Source organism: Typopeltis vanoorti, chromosome 2 (genome assembly GCF_054136105.1).
Source record: "Typopeltis vanoorti isolate ZY-2024b chromosome 2, IOZ_Tvanoo_1.0, whole genome shotgun sequence".
Classification (NCBI taxonomy): Eukaryota; Metazoa; Arthropoda; class Arachnida; order Uropygi; family Thelyphonidae; genus Typopeltis; species Typopeltis vanoorti.
This window is the reverse complement of record NC_143550.1, coordinates 73,923,078-73,939,317: the sequence shown is the minus strand read 5'-3', so window position 1 is coordinate 73,939,317 and position 16,240 is coordinate 73,923,078.

The following is a 16,240-nucleotide window of genomic DNA, read 5'->3' as shown; positions in this document are numbered from 1 at the left end:
CTCTGAAAGTGAGGAATTCCAAATATACACTGACGAAAGCAAAACCGAAGGGAACGTCGGTTGTTCTTTCATTGCATACAACAGACAGTCCATTATACAAGAACGCTTCTCTAGACTGCATCCTCTCTGTTCCAACAACCACCAAGCAGAACAACAACTCGCTATAGTTAAGTCACTTACATATCTCCAGGAATTAGAACTCAACACCTCTCATCAAAAGACAGCAAGAATTTACAGTGATAGTGGAAGCCCTATAGATGGTATAAAAAACCAGAACAACCATATTGCATTAATTGAACAAACAAAGAATCTGGTTGGAAATCTCACTCTAGAGGGATAGGAAATCCAGTTCTGTTGGGTGAATGTGCATACTGGAATAGCAGGAAACGAGATAGCGGATCAGTTGCCTAAAGAAGCAGCTAGAAACGAACGGCTAGAAACAAGTTACCAAAAGCACTCGATATCTGCTATAAGAACACTTGAAGAAGAGAAAAGCCTAGACATATGGGAAGAAGATTAGAAAATAACAAAAAACGGATCAACAACAAAAGAATTCTTGCCAAGCATCAGAAGCAGACTCCGGCTGAAAAAACACGCTATTTCTTCAGGTTTAACCACACTACTTACGGGACATGGAAAACTAAGACACTATTTACACAGATTCCATATCCTGGAATCACCATCATATATTTGCAGTCCACACCTTCAACAGACTGTTGACCACATACTTTTCGACTGTTAGCTATTGGACTCCATCTGGATGCCCCTAATACAACACGTCATCACTTCTGGAGACAAGTGACCAGTGTCAAAACAGAGACTTATCGAAAAGTATTACGTACATAGAATTAATTAAATTTGCCAATAAAATCAACTTCCAGTCCTTGTAATTTAACGCGATGTTTCTTTGACTCCATGGAGGTTTTTATAATAATAATAATAATAATAATAATAATAATAATAATAATAATAAATACTGATATTATATGAATTATAGTGTATGGTGTTAATATACACTAATGTGGCAACATTGCCCCTATCGGCGACTTTTGGTACTAAATCTTTTTTTTCGCGGAATTCATCTCCCTCATGCCTTCGAAAGTCTCAATATAAAATGTGGTCTCATTCCGTATATTAGTTTTATGGCCACGATGTACTTTTAAATCAGGGCCGAAATTACCATATAAGGCACATTAGGCGCAAGCTGGGATCTCACTCTCTATGGGCCCACATTTTAAAACCTTACTCATTACAAACAACAATATAAAAACAACCTAGTTATATTTGCAAAATAAAATAGTTATTTTTAAATATTCAATTAATAATATAAACACTAGAGGCCACTGAAAAATTTGTGAGGCCTCCCGCTTCCATTTCAAATACATTTTTTCTTTCCTTAGAAGATAAAACTAACAGGAACTCCTGTATTCCATAAAATTCATTATTATTATTATTATTATTATTATTATTATTATTATCTGAGACCTCCAGGGAGTCAAGGACTCATGGAGGGAGGCTGTAAATTACCCAACCAATCATACCTTCCCTTAAATTCATTTACACAATACGCACTCACTACCCGTAAGGGAAAATTATGCCACTCACTCACTGCTCTCTGGGAGAAAAACCTAGCTCTTAATCCTTTCTTGACTGAGAACAACCTTAACTCTTAATCCTTTCTTGACTGAGAACAACCTTAACTCTTCCACGGATGCCCCCGTGTTCTCTCCCCGCCTTCCGTATTACGAAAAATTTCATCATTTTAAATGCTATAACACACATTCAAAAGTTTATAAACTCTATCATATCACCCCTCTTTCTCCTGTTAATCAGAGTCTGCAATCCACATACTCGCAATCTCTCCTCATAATATAAATCCCATAATCCGGAAATAATCTTCGTAACTCTTCTTTGCATCCTTTCCACAGCTTTTATTTCCCCATGGAACTCGAGAGACCAAATCTGCGCACAGTAATTCAGGTGTGGTCTTACCAAAGCCTTATAAAGAGGCAAAAATACTTTCTTATGCTTACATGTCAAGGTTCGCTTCAACATAGCAATTATCTTCTTAGTTGTATTTGCAACTTTTGCTATGTGACCTTTGAACTTTAAATTCTTATCCACCAATACACCAAGATCCCTTGTCTCTTCAGTTTCTTGTAGCATATGCCGCTGGAACTCTATTCACGTGAAAGTGCATAACTTTACACCTACTAATATTAAATTGACAGCCATTTTCGTTTGCCCAGATTTGCAGTCTATTCAAATAATTTTGTAATTGCTAAATATCAGTAACATCCATGATAGCCCTGCCTAGCCTTGCATCAACAGTAAACAGTTGCACATCTGATGTCAGACCCTGCCTAATGTCATTAATGTATAGATTGAACAATAATGGTCCAAGGACTGAACCCTGAGGTACACCACTGCTTACCTTAAATCTGGAATATAAATACAAGAATTTATATTCCAATCGCATATTCTCCAGTTTATGCACCAGCCTTCTGTGTGGTATCCTACCAAATGCTTTAGAAAAATTCAACATTATCATAGTGTATCCATTCCCTTTATCCAACTCAGCCGTAACATTGTTATAAAATATGAGCAAACTGCTAAAACATGACCTTCCTTTAGTAAACCCACGCTGTTCCCTGCACAGTATAGAATGCTTGTCTGCCCATTTCTGTATGTCAGTTCTTACCAACTTCTCTAAAATCTTCACTACCAACCAGCAGAGATACTAATACGTCAGTAGTTAGACACATCAGTTTTTTCACCACCCTTGTGCAATGGAACTATCATATCATACATTCCTTCCATTCCCGTGGCATGATTCCTGAGCTGAGACTCAAGTTATACAAATGAGTGAAAGGCCTAGCCAGTTCAGCTGAACACTCCTTTAACAAACGGGCACATATTCGAACTGTACCTGTTGATAAATTCTTATCCAGAATATGCAACAGCCCTACAACCTCATTTTCATGAACCTCTAACTCTTCATCCAACATAGCATGATGTACTCTCCACCATGCTGTGCTACGTACATCTGGTTGATATATCATGTAAGTAACCGTACCATTTCTTTGGTACTGTTAAAAGATGTGATAATCCTTTACGATAAAAAGAACACTTAATCAGATCACCTGGCGTATACGTAGCTACATTCAGTTGCGTATAGTAGCCAGAAATGCAGTTGTTTCCCGTTTCCTAGGTAACCAGAATCTGAGTTATATTAGACTACCTACGAGTTATATTCATTTTTGCTGCTTGTTTTTATCGTATAATTATAGTTTTTAATGCTAGTGCAGAATAAGAAATCCTTTTATGCTTTTTGCACTTCATGTTATATCACTTTAGAAGATCAATGTCACTATCAATATTTTCTGCTAAATATTTTAATCGCCAATACATTTTAACTTGATTCAGGATAATCATTTTTGTCAAACAATTATTTTATAAATTCCTGATAATCCGAATCTTAAAATAATTACAGCCCCCATCTGTTCCAAATAATTTTTTTTTCCAGAATTATAGTTCGAAGGTTAGTTCAGAGGTTGCGCAAAGGTGCGCACTTTTATGATTTTGCTTCATAGAGAATAATATCAAAAAGAAAAAAAAAATCAGCTAACGCCTTTGTATTCCCGTATTGGGAGTAGGCGAGGCCGCTTTCAGCCCTATCTAACTTTTGGAGACTGAGTGGGCAGTTCAATCTCCATTGTAACCAATCAGAGATAGCTGTCACACGACTATCTCTAATTAAGCGGCATGCATTGAAGAGGCGGCTCAACAAGTGCGGCCATCTCGTGGTCCCTAAACCTAGCACAGTATATTTAATGTCTGGATTCTACGGTCGATTTTCTTAAGTTTACGGAACGAAAAACCCGAGTTTCCGGGAGAAAAAAACCCGCTTGCCCATGCCAGAGATCGACTAACTCGGGAACCGGTAGAAAAAGGCTTAGAAAAATTTCCTCTAGTCGCCGACTAGATTGAACATGATTAAAAATATATAAACATACTTTGCATGTGCCAATTCTTAACCGTCTAATGGTGTACATTGCTGCAGTTATTATATATATATGTAATTATATGCGCGCGCACTCACATCCACCATTGCAATTAGAACACTTGTCATTTCATTCCTGCTTTATTATTAAAAAATAATAAAGCAGGAAAGACGTAAAGCCACTCCTCACCACCCACTGTCTCTTTCGAAACGTTTTTCTGCTGCACTGATTTCATTACAAGAAACTCTTGTTTCTCTACTGGTAAACGGTCTTTGCTTTCCTCCCAACCACCCCTCTCCGGTACACCTAGTACACCTAATTCCTCCTTCCCGATATATATACTTGCATACATTAAGACATATGCCTCCATATATATACTCTTTACAAAATTAGACAATCCATAGAGCAGATCTCAATGCCAGAGATCCAATCGCATTCGAATATTGTAATGAGCAGCAGTACTTTAAAAGAAAAGAGAGCCACACCTCACTATCCCACAGATATTAAAATGATTAACATTAATTGTTTTTACTTATGCCCGCTAACGCTTCTTAATCCCAGAGGATTAAACAAGTCTTTGGTAAATGGGTGGTAGCCAAACTCCAAACTTTGCTAATAACGCATCCAGTGACCAAGACTCTCAATCATGAATTCGAGTTCAGATTGTATGGTTGACAACTGTTACTAGCTTCTTGTTCCTAAGACTGTATATAACCATCTGAAATATTGTGAAGCCGCGAAATTTTCTTGAATTCAAGCAATAAAAACCCACGTTTTCAGGAAAAGAACCACGTTTTTCCCGTGCTAGGGATCGACTCCTTCGGAAACCTCTAGAAGAGAGGCTTATTAGAGGCTGATTTCTATTTCTTTACATCCTAATCCTGCAACTAGAATATAATAAAAACAGCCTTTCTTCAGGCGGATCACCGCTGTGCTTACAGATGCCATTTTTCAGAATAGTCAATTAGGAATATTAATTCTTCATAATTAATATTCGTAATTAATTATGAATATTACTTAAAATTGTAATGTCAGGTAGATATCGAAGACCGCTGTTATATAAGAAACAGGGAGAAAAAGGACTTGTTACGTCATCGTTTACTAAATGAGATTCCGATTAATAAATAAAATATTTCTTTGTGACCTCTTTCCCGTTTCGAGGTTTGTTTACATCAAGCTGAACAACGCCCGGAGCCCTACAATGCAATTACTTTGACTAACCACCAGATTTTGAAAAGTAAAACGAAAACCGATACTTTAATCTTAGACTGCAGTGATTTCACGCGCAATGGAAATAGATATAGAAGTACAAAATAAAAATGCATAGCAAGTGGGATTTACGAAAGGTTAACACAGAGTTTTTCAATAATTTGAATATAAGATACATAATGGTTTCGATAAAAAAAATGCTGGTGTTTTAAAAACAAACAATTATTTAAAAAATAATAAAAAAAGAAAGAAAAGAAAAAGAAACTTGAAATACATTAGCAAGAAATACACTGCTTGTAAAGAAGTCAACGGATCATAGTCTGAGGAACAAATAGCCATGGCGCCCACATTAATAAGGTGTTGGATCTCCTTTCGCTGCGATGACTGTAACAATCCTTCCCACAAGTGTATGATACCAATCAATGAATTTTGGATCATTCTTCCTGTAGGCATGTAATAAGGACCTGGACTTTTGTGGGGCGAACATCCCTTTACCTCACCCGACGCTCCAGTTCATCCCACAGATGTTCAGTAGGGTTGTGATCAGGGCTGTGTGGAGGTCAATCAAGTTTGGTGACGTTTTTTTCCACAAACCACGTAGCTACAGCAACAGCCTTATGACGCAATGCATTGTCTTGCTGAAAGAGACAATGTCAGTTCCGTAGAAACGCCAATGAAGCATTGCGTTGTTCAGAATGTTCAGTTACCTCTCGGAGTTCAACGTTAGTGCCACCACAAACAGAGGTCCTAAGTAAGCCAGGAAAAACAGGACCATGTCATCACGCTGCCTCCGAATTTCATAGTTGGAACTATGCACTCTGATAACAGACGTTCACCGGGCATCTGCCACTCCCATAACTGTCTCCATTTGCTCGGTAGATGGTGTAGCGTGATTTGTCGCTCCACAACACAGCTTTTCATTATAAAAATTAAGTGGATATTAAATCCAACATCATTTCAAAGCCGAATACAGAAACAATACAAGTTTCGTGCGAACATTGACCATAGAGTTTGCGGGAATACACTCGCCGCCATACTACGAGTTGCCCTAGCCGAACCTTATAGGAGACACGAACGTTCAAAGCGTCCGTATATTCGCCTCCTATTGGTCCATTTTGATAAGGTTTCAAAGTGTATTCCCGCAAGCTCTCTGGTCAATTTTCGCATGACGTTTGTAGTTTCTGTATTCGGCTGTAAAATGATGTTGGATTTAATATCCACTTAATTTATATAATTTTCATCGCCGAAATGAAGCCTTTTGGCTCTTTATTTTAATAAACAGCTTTCCATGCTTCCGCGTCCACTGTACACGCTCTTTGCACCACTGAAGACGATGTTGCATATTGGTTCAGGTAATGTGGGACTTGCATATTGTGGTCCTACCATGGAAACCCATGTCGTGAGCCTCGGACCTGAATGTTTTTGTGCAGATAAGCGTTGTAGTCGGTGAAAATTACTTTGTTCCGGTAAAATTACTACAGTAATTTTACCGGAACAAAGTTGCACTGACTTGTGAACAACATGTTCCACCAAAATTTCTACCGGCTAAAAACACGTGACTCGTTACATGTCGCGATATGTCTTGCTCATGGGAGGAGGGGGGGGGTGGGATCCGTTGACTTCTCTTCAAGCTGCGTGCTTATAATGACAGTTTGAATGTTTTTTTTTTTTTTTTTTTTTTTGGAGGGCAGAGTAACATCAGCTCCATGAATAGACCTGCATAATCCCAACCTGAAACAAAACTCTTGTCATGTGCACTCCTTCATTCCCAGACTGTAGCTACAGTGTCCTTAATTTTGTGTTATAAGCATTCTTGTGATGAAGTCATTTTTCATCTGCACGCCCTTTACGTAACCTTATTAAAAATTAAAAATAAATAAACTAAATGTGTTATGTGACAACTAACAAATAATCATGAAATATGTTTGTTACTTTTAATATTATATATTTGGGTTTAATCCTTTATCCAAGTGTAAGCAAAAAGGTTTGCGCTTGAAATATTTTCAGGACTGGGGCAACTCGTGGCAAAGTGATAGCCAAGTGAAAAAACTTCCACCAACTTATCTCTAATCCAGAGAATTTTACTAATAAGGTGTGACGCCTTTTGGCAACTGGTATATGGAAATATGACTTCTCCATTACTTCCACCTTACTATCACCACTTCTGGATCTGGCTCCCACTGATGAGACCTCAATAAAGGTTGAAACCCGTCTGGGTAGTGACCCTTCCCTTAGTGCATAGAATTATATTATACGTGTCCACAAGGAGATGTGCTACTAAGGCAAGTGATGAGAAGTTATACCACCTTTACCACCAGTTGCCCCAGTCCTGAAAATACTTTAGGCGCAAACTTTGTTTGCTTACACTTGGTTAAAGGATTAAATCAAATATATAATTAGTAGCACAGCCAAGTGAAAAAACGAAAAAACTTGCATCAACATATTAAATATTTCAAAATGAGGGGATGTCACATTTAGCTGGAAAATGACATTGAGATCCAAAAACTTAATTTTCTGACACAATAAAAAAATAAAAAAAAACTCCTTTCCTCTAGTAAGTAAATCATTCCTCTACTAAGGAATCTCTTTCAAATTATAAACATTCAGTGAGATTAACTAAAAATTCGCAGAAATGCGGAATATTGCTTCTATACTTGTAGTTTTCTGCAAATATCGCTGTTTCAAGGGAACTGTCGCAATTATCATGCAGGTTTAAATTTCTCAACTTTGCTGGATTCCTTAAATTGAATATACCACCACATTATTTATATCACTAGGCGGATTGGCTTGATACAATTTTATCCCTTTATCTGTTTCTGAAAGAAGAGCACTTAAGGATGAAGAACTTGGATGTGGTGACAGCCCAAGACAGGAGGATGTGGAGGAGACTCATCACCAACAGTGACCCCACTTAAGTGGGACAAGCTGCAGAAGAAGAAGAAGATCTGTTTCTGAAAGAAAAAAAATGTAAATTGGGTTTGTTTAGTAAGCACTTGGCTCTCCCATTATACTTGCCAGCCTGGTTGGCACGGTGGTTAGCTTACCCGCTCTCCAACGAACAGGTCGCTGATCGAATGTTTTTAGGTGGGAGATGAATTTCATCGCCAGGTGCGAGACCACCTCCACGCTAACTGGAGACGTGAAGTGGCATGGAAAAATTCCATGTTTTGTCTCTATTATATATTGAAACCTGTGGAGTATTCATAACTAAACATACACATATAACCACAGTAATTAAATAATTTTAATTAGTAAATATTTCCTCCTAAGTATCTTAGTACATCATCAGTACAATTATTTCAAACAATACTAGGAATAACATACAGTTAGGGCGCATGATTACAATGGAATTCCAATATGCGTGCAGTAGCGTGTTATAGATAGAATTAAATTAAAATAAATATATCTGATAAAAAAATTAGATTAAATTAAAATAAAATAACATACATAAATTTATTTAAAAAATTAAGGATGACAATTTCCCAGACTTTAGGGATAGTAAGAACGTCATTACAGTTTAAATTGGGTCTGTGACGTATGGCTTCAGCATTTTCTTTATATAAACGCTCATGTTTATATAAGGATCTATGTAGAGGTTTGGTGTTTTTCCATTTGATCCCATGGTTTGGTTTTTCAACTCCGTGTTGTGCAAGGCTAGATTTGTGCGGTTTGATAAGACGGATATGGTCTTAGTGTTCAGAGATGCATTTACTAATAGATCTTCCTGCTTATCCGTAGTAAGACATCTTACAGGAACATGAAACTTCGCCAGGTAGCTTCAAAGGTAAGAGTTTTTCTTCAGGAGAAGTTAAAAAATTATTGATCTGGTTGATTGGTTTGTAGGTAGCAGCAAGTTCGTATTTCTTCATAATTTTTAACAGACGTTCGGAGATGCCTTTGACATACGGTATAGGAATCTTACGACTTGTTTTTGTCTTGGTTGGTGTGTGGGGAAGTGATTGATGATTTTTTAGTTGTTTTTGGATTGTATCCATTTAGTATGAATGTATTTTTGACGATTTCCAATTCTTGGTTTAAAGATTCTTCGGAGGAGAAAACTCTGTGCGCTCTGGCTACTAATGATTTAATGATGCCATATTTTTGAGATGAATGGTGAGCAGATGAGTTTTGAATGTAACGACCTGAAAACGTCGGCTTACGATAGACAGAAGTGGAGATAAAATCATCTTCTTTTCCTTGGATGTGTAAATCTAGAAAGGAGAAACCTTGTAAAGATTCTTTTTCTAGTGTGAATTTGATGCGAGGATGAATGTTGATTTTATCTAGATACAGGTATAGTTATTGTTCAGAATGACTCCAGATGGCAACGTATCGCAGCCAAATTTTTGGTGTAGGTTCAAACGTGAATTTTTTTTTTCTTTAAGGTGTTCCAGAAAAAGGTTGGCTAAGTTTGGTGATAAGGGAGATCCATTGTTGTTCCTTCCTCTTGCTTATAATTTTTTTCTTTCCATGTCAAGTATCCGGATGTAATAACAAATTTGAATAATTCCACAATATCGTATGGAAATTTTTGAATTGACAAGTCTATTGGTTCCCTGTGGGGAATATTAGTGAAGAGGGAGTCAATGTCTAAGTTGAATTCTGACAGTTGAATGTCTTTTATTTTTGTGTGAAACTCTGTGGAATTTTTAATTGAAGAGGCAGAGTAGCCTATAAGAGGACGGAGAAGGCTAGACAATAAATCTTGATAATTTATAAGTCGAGCTGCTAATAGAATCCACAATGTGTCTGAGTGGAACTTTGTTCTTGTGAAGTTTAAGTAAACCATATATTCTAGGAGGCCTAGCATGGTATGTTCTGAGATTTTTTTAGATTTCTTGATCTAAGGAAGTGGTTTCATCGAGTAATTTTGTTGAGTTTCTTGAGCTGCCTCTTTGTATGATCATAATCAAGTTGAGTATTTCGTAATGTATTTCGATCTCGAAGTAATAAATTCATTTTACGGTAATATGAATTGGTATCTAAGACAACAATGGTATTTCCCTTGTCGGCTCTGGTGATGACTATGTTTTTGTTTCGTTTTAAGGAGTTAAGAGCTTGCAGTTCTGATGATGGGAAATAGATTATTTTGGCTATTTAGAAATGAAGTCTATTGGCTTCACATATGGCCGATGTTTCCTTCCAATGTTGTGTATGAAATCTAGATGTGGAATACATTTAGGCAAAATAGCAATCTTATGACCTCGCGCTAATATATTTATTTCATCTTCCGTTCTCTAGGGGCAGGATTTCCGGACTATGTAAAACTATATTAAAAGTTTAAATATATTAAAATACGTTATATTAAAAGAATTGAATAAAAAGGCTGCTTCCTTCTTCCCTTTAGAAGATGCAAAACTTCTCCGTATTGAATCCATCTTTATCATTAACAATGCTAAACCACCCACAGATAACATCTCTTCGTCGGAACGACAGGCTCTTAAGAGTTTAACACGCGTTCATTGCCAATCACGCGATATCGCGCGATGCGAGTTCTCACCGAACGGTCGATCACGCGTTATCGCGTGGACGTCGCTAACTAAATCAAAAATAAAAAAAATTTGCCCACCACACGAAATTCCCATTTTCAGCTTGGCAATGAAAGTGTTAAAAAATAACAGAAATATACATATTCTCCCCGCATATAAAGGCAATGCCACAGTTGTCCTTAACTTTGAAGATTATAAAAATAAGATGCCTGAATTACTACAGAGTGACACTTATTCAATTCTTGAGAGAGAGAGAGAGAGAGAGAGATCCCACTCGTAAACTTCAAAATCGTACCAACAATTTATTAAAAACGCGTTCTGAGCGGTCTAGAAATATTCGCCTTTCTCTTCGCTCTCTCCATCCGCTCATGCCACGCATATATGGAGTTCGCAAGATCCACAAGGAAAATACCCCACTTCGTCCCATTGTTGAAGGCATTGATTCACCAACATATAACCGTTCAAAATATCACTCAAAATACTTTAAAACTCCATATATGCGTGTCATGAGGCGGATGGAGAGAGAGCGAAGACACACACACACGCGCGCACACACACACACACACACACACACACACACACACACACACACACACACACACACACACACACACACACACACACACACACACACACACACACACACACACACACACAAATTTTGCGATAGATGCTGTCTTAAGATCTTACATAGCAATATTAAAGTTTGTGTTTCAATTCTCTGTGTTCTCCAGATTGTATATTTTATTGCAGGAAAAAATTGTCATAACAGGAAACCAGATAAATTCTCTTCATTTTAAAATCCCTCACAAAATATTGTTTGCATCACAAACGAGACTCGTACAAATGAACCGAAGGAGACTTGTTCTTCCTTGTTATGGGAGTTCTCATAATTTTAGACCAAAATGGAAAGTTACATTGGATGGCCTCTAGCCTTTAAAAACTATTTATATGCAATATATTTCATGTCATAGAATCTAAACTCTCTTGTGTTCCACCTAGATGAATTCTGTACCATCCTATCACAATATAGTGTCCTTTCAGATTTCAGGACACCATCTTGGTGTCCTGAAATCTAAAGTATCTAGACTTGATGCAAACAATATTTTGTGAGGGATTTTTAAATGAAGGGAATTTATCTGGTTTCCTGTTATGACAATTTTTTTCCTGCAATAAAATATACAATCTGAGAACACAGAGAATTGAAGCACAAACTTTAATTGCTATGTAAGATCTTAAGACAGCATCTATTGCAAAATGTTTGTGTGTGATTATTTCATAAATGAAATTTTGTTACGCCTGGATTAGAATACCAAGTTTAATAAGCAGACTGTTATTTTTATTTTATTTTTATTTTAATGCCACCCATGAAAGATTGAGATTTTAGCATATAACATATGTTAATAAAAGATAGTGAATTTTGAATACCACGTGAACCTCAAGGCGTTGTAAACGAACGAGCGAGACTAACTATATAGTCATTTGACTTGTGCGATGGGTCTCACTTTGCTTGAATGTGCCTGTTTCTATAAGCATGAGGGAAATGCTGCAACAATACTTCGCGCGAGTATGCGGAAAGGTCCAATGATACCAAAAGTGAGACACGTGGTTCATCGATTTGAAGAGCTAGACAACTTGACAATTCAACTAGAAAGAGAGCGTAAATCTGAAATTTCGCAAATGACTGAAGATGTTGCAAATGTAGTTGATGAGCGGTCAAACGGAAAATGCTGTAGGTTCATGTAGTGCACGTGCAGTAGCAAGACAATTAGATTTGCCATACACAACAGGATGGAGAACTTTGCGTAAAGCGTTGCAATGCTACTCGTATAAACTCAGCCACAGCCGAGAGTTTGCAAGCGGAAGACGCCATCATCCGAGAAACATTTGCGTTGACATTTCTGGCTTTCACATCCTATGGAGTGATGAAGCACATTTTCATGTTTATGGAACAGTAAACACTCAAAATTGCAGCACCTGGGCTACAGAGAATCACCGTGCATTTCAAAAAAAAAAAAAAAATGTTCCCTTACATTCGCTGAAAGTTACAGTAAGGAGAGAATTTACGGACAAGTTCGTTATTCTGCCGTTTCCGTTTTATTTCGAAGAAATCCATCGAACCAGAGCTGGGACCTGTACGGTCCTGGCTGCACGTTATCAAGGCATGTTAATGCAAGATGGAGAACCTTCCCACATAGAACGTGAAGTTCAGAAATTATTGCTTCAGCAGTTCACACAGGATAGAGTAATCAGTCACCCATTTTCTATGAAATAGTCACCACTTTCAACAGACTTTAACCCCTGTGATTTTTGGCTTGGGTGTTACCCCCAAATCATGGTGTATCAGGGAAAGTTCTTCCCTTGGAAGATTTGCAAGACAAAACCGCACATCATGGGGAAAAACTTTTCCACGGATCAGTTGCATTCCGCTGTATGGCAGCATCAGCAATTGATCCTGCAAAAGCCAACACATTGAATGTCACCTCCATTGATCATCCATATTTCCTTAACTGCCCCTTGCAGAATGTCAACTCACTGTTTTTGTATCACCTTATTTTATGAAATGAGCAATAAACATCATCTAATAGTTTCATATGTCATTGATTCTGAGCATTTCACGGTCACATATCTCCGATTTACATTAATGTAATTTTCTTCCACTCACAGCGCAATACTTCCCCTTTCGGCCTTTTTTGAACTAATTATTTTTATTGTCAAATCTCTTCACCATGATCGGATCTGTTTTGGGATATTTTGTCTACTGGCTCTCTCTCTCTCTCTCTCTCTCTCTCTCGAGATTGCCCTGAATAAGGGTACTTTAATTTGAAACTCTATAGACGTATAAGTTTGTTTTACCTAATTTTTCAAAAAAAAAAAAAATCTCTTTCTAACCAAAGGTGAAACATTAGAGGAATTTTAAGAGATAATAAATACTAAATTCATTGAATTCCATCTAGGCAAGGATTTGGATTTGTTGCCAATAAAAATGACCGAGTGAAATCCAAATTGAAATCCACATGAACATGCTCTCCTGAAACCAAAAATCTTATTCATTCAATCAATTTTGTCTTACTCTCAAAATGGCAGTATAGTCATAATCAATTTCAACCCACTTTCTCACTTTGTGTCCCCACAAGAATCCAACTAAAATCTTAATTTTTAGAATGGCTTCAGGATATTCGACGATAATGAAATAATCAAATACGAAATTTCAATGAACTTCATCCTTCCCAACGCCTGTAATTATTCGCATAATGACGGATAGTGGGTCAAAATGCATTTAATATGAGCCTCAGCATTTTCAAAAGTGCAGAAATAAACAGAAGTAAATAATAGGGTTCTCGAAATGTATTTTTTGATACACGTTCCTATTAGAAATCATATTAGAAAGGTGGCATTGCTTGATTATTGCAAGATCGACAATATGATAGCCAAACCGGCCATCGGGAGTATCTAACATTTTAAACGCCCTTGGAAGATTCATAGCTAATCGATTTTTATAGTGTAACGGTTTCGATAATTGGAACCCTTCAAACACTGACTCCGTTGGCAACTGTCCTAGTGCCAAAGGTTCCTGTGCCACTACTCGCCATCAACTGCTTTAGTCTACGTTTCTCCTCTTCATGCCATGATATTCGTACAACTTTATCATTTTTATATTACTGGAATCTGCACACCCGCATCTGCACAAACTCCTGATCAGGTGCCTTTGTGCTCCGCACAAAGGCACCTGATCAGGAGGGGCCCTATTTCATTTAAGATTTCATTTTGATTTGCAAATTTATTTTATGAGAATGCTGAAATATAACTTTCAACAAAGGCGCCTCTTACCGACGGGGAAGCCTGGTTACTGCTGTAACTAGTAATTTTCTCATTCCAACTTATCTTGTACAACTCAACCCTAATGTTCCCCGTATAGTCTTCAAGCCTCTTTGCAATCCATCATTAAAGTTTTGTTTCACTTTGTATGTCTTTAAAAGATCCTCTGTATGCTCAGTTTATATAAGACGCGTAAGTCATTCAGCATCATTTGATGTCAATATTATATTCCGTTTTTCTTAAGTTTTCCCTTTAAACTGGTGCAGTAGCATTTATATAACGCTCTCTGAGGATGTGCATACTTTTGGCATCTGGCATTCTCATCGGAAGTGTGTGGGGGGCCGGTTTGACTGCTTGCGGGATGAAAAAGCCAGCTGTTCACGCCCAAGACCGGCTAACTTGGCTATGGCTGAGAAAGATCCTTAAGCTCCTCGTGTCGGCGACGGGAATCGAACCCAGGAACACTCCTTCCCAAGGCATACGGTTGCGAAGAGCATAGCTTCTAGGCTAACGGCGCGGACATTTTAACTCATTAATTCTATATCACTTAAAGTTACTCACTTCTGCTGTGGTTTTTCCTAACGACAGACTAACCATACTACCGAGCGGATCCGCTCTTATCGCATTGAAAAGCATCCGCCAAAGCGGCTCCGAAAGAGGCCACTACACCGAATCCGTCCGCAATAGTTTAAGACAACAAGATCTCTCATTCAGAACCAAAGCATTACCATTAACCATTAACGTTACTATCAGGATGGGTGAAGCAGAAGTGCTTTTCATATTCCCCTTTATCTGTAATGAGAGCTGTTTGGGAGAGAGAGATTTATGAGCAATTAACCTCGCCTTCTGGGGGCAGTTGTGTTAGCTATGATCAGTTGAGAGAAGAATAGCCGTCGGTCTTTTAGTACGAAGAGATTTTACAAATTTCCACATGGAGTAATCTTCTGGGTTGATTTCCATGAGTTTGGATTCCCATTTGGAATTCCTGTGTATCTGGAGGGCTTCTCGAACCTGTCTGTTCAGGTTATTTAAGGTTGTTTTGTCCTGCGAGGCTCTAGTGTTGTGATATCGCTTTCTGACTTTGTTTTTGGCCCTAATCAGGTCCATTATCTCTTCTGGGATCCAGTTGTATGCGTGGAAGACAGAGGTTTGAGTGACTGATGCTACGGCCTTGTGCTGATTTGCCTAGTTAAATTGCTTACAGCTAGGTGTATGTCTTCTTTTTTGCGAATGACAGGGGATGGGCCGATGTGGACTGGGAGAACCTTAGAGAGCTTGTCCCATGTTAAGAAAGAATGATGGGGAGAGAGCTGATCCTGGAGTCCTAGCTTGAGCAGGATGGGATTATGATCTGAGTTAAGCTCTTCTAATGCCTCCAGCTGGTATTGATATCTGATGTTCCTGAGAATAACTATGTCTCATAAATCAGAACTTCCTGATGGGCTGTAGTGTGTTGGCTCAGTGGGTCCAGCTACTATTGATGAGTTGAGTGACTTATAGGGGAATAAGGTACGGCCTTTGGAGTTGATTGACGAACTGAACCAAGCTGTATGTCTGGAGTTGAGGTCTCCTTCTGGAGCCGAGGATGGAGTCTAAGTCTGCTGTCAATAGTGGAATGCCGGGAGGATTGTACGCTGTATAGATTTTGAGTTTGCCTGCGTTGTTTGTGTGCACATCTACACCTGTCACTTCAAGGTTTAAAGTTTGGGGGAATGGTCA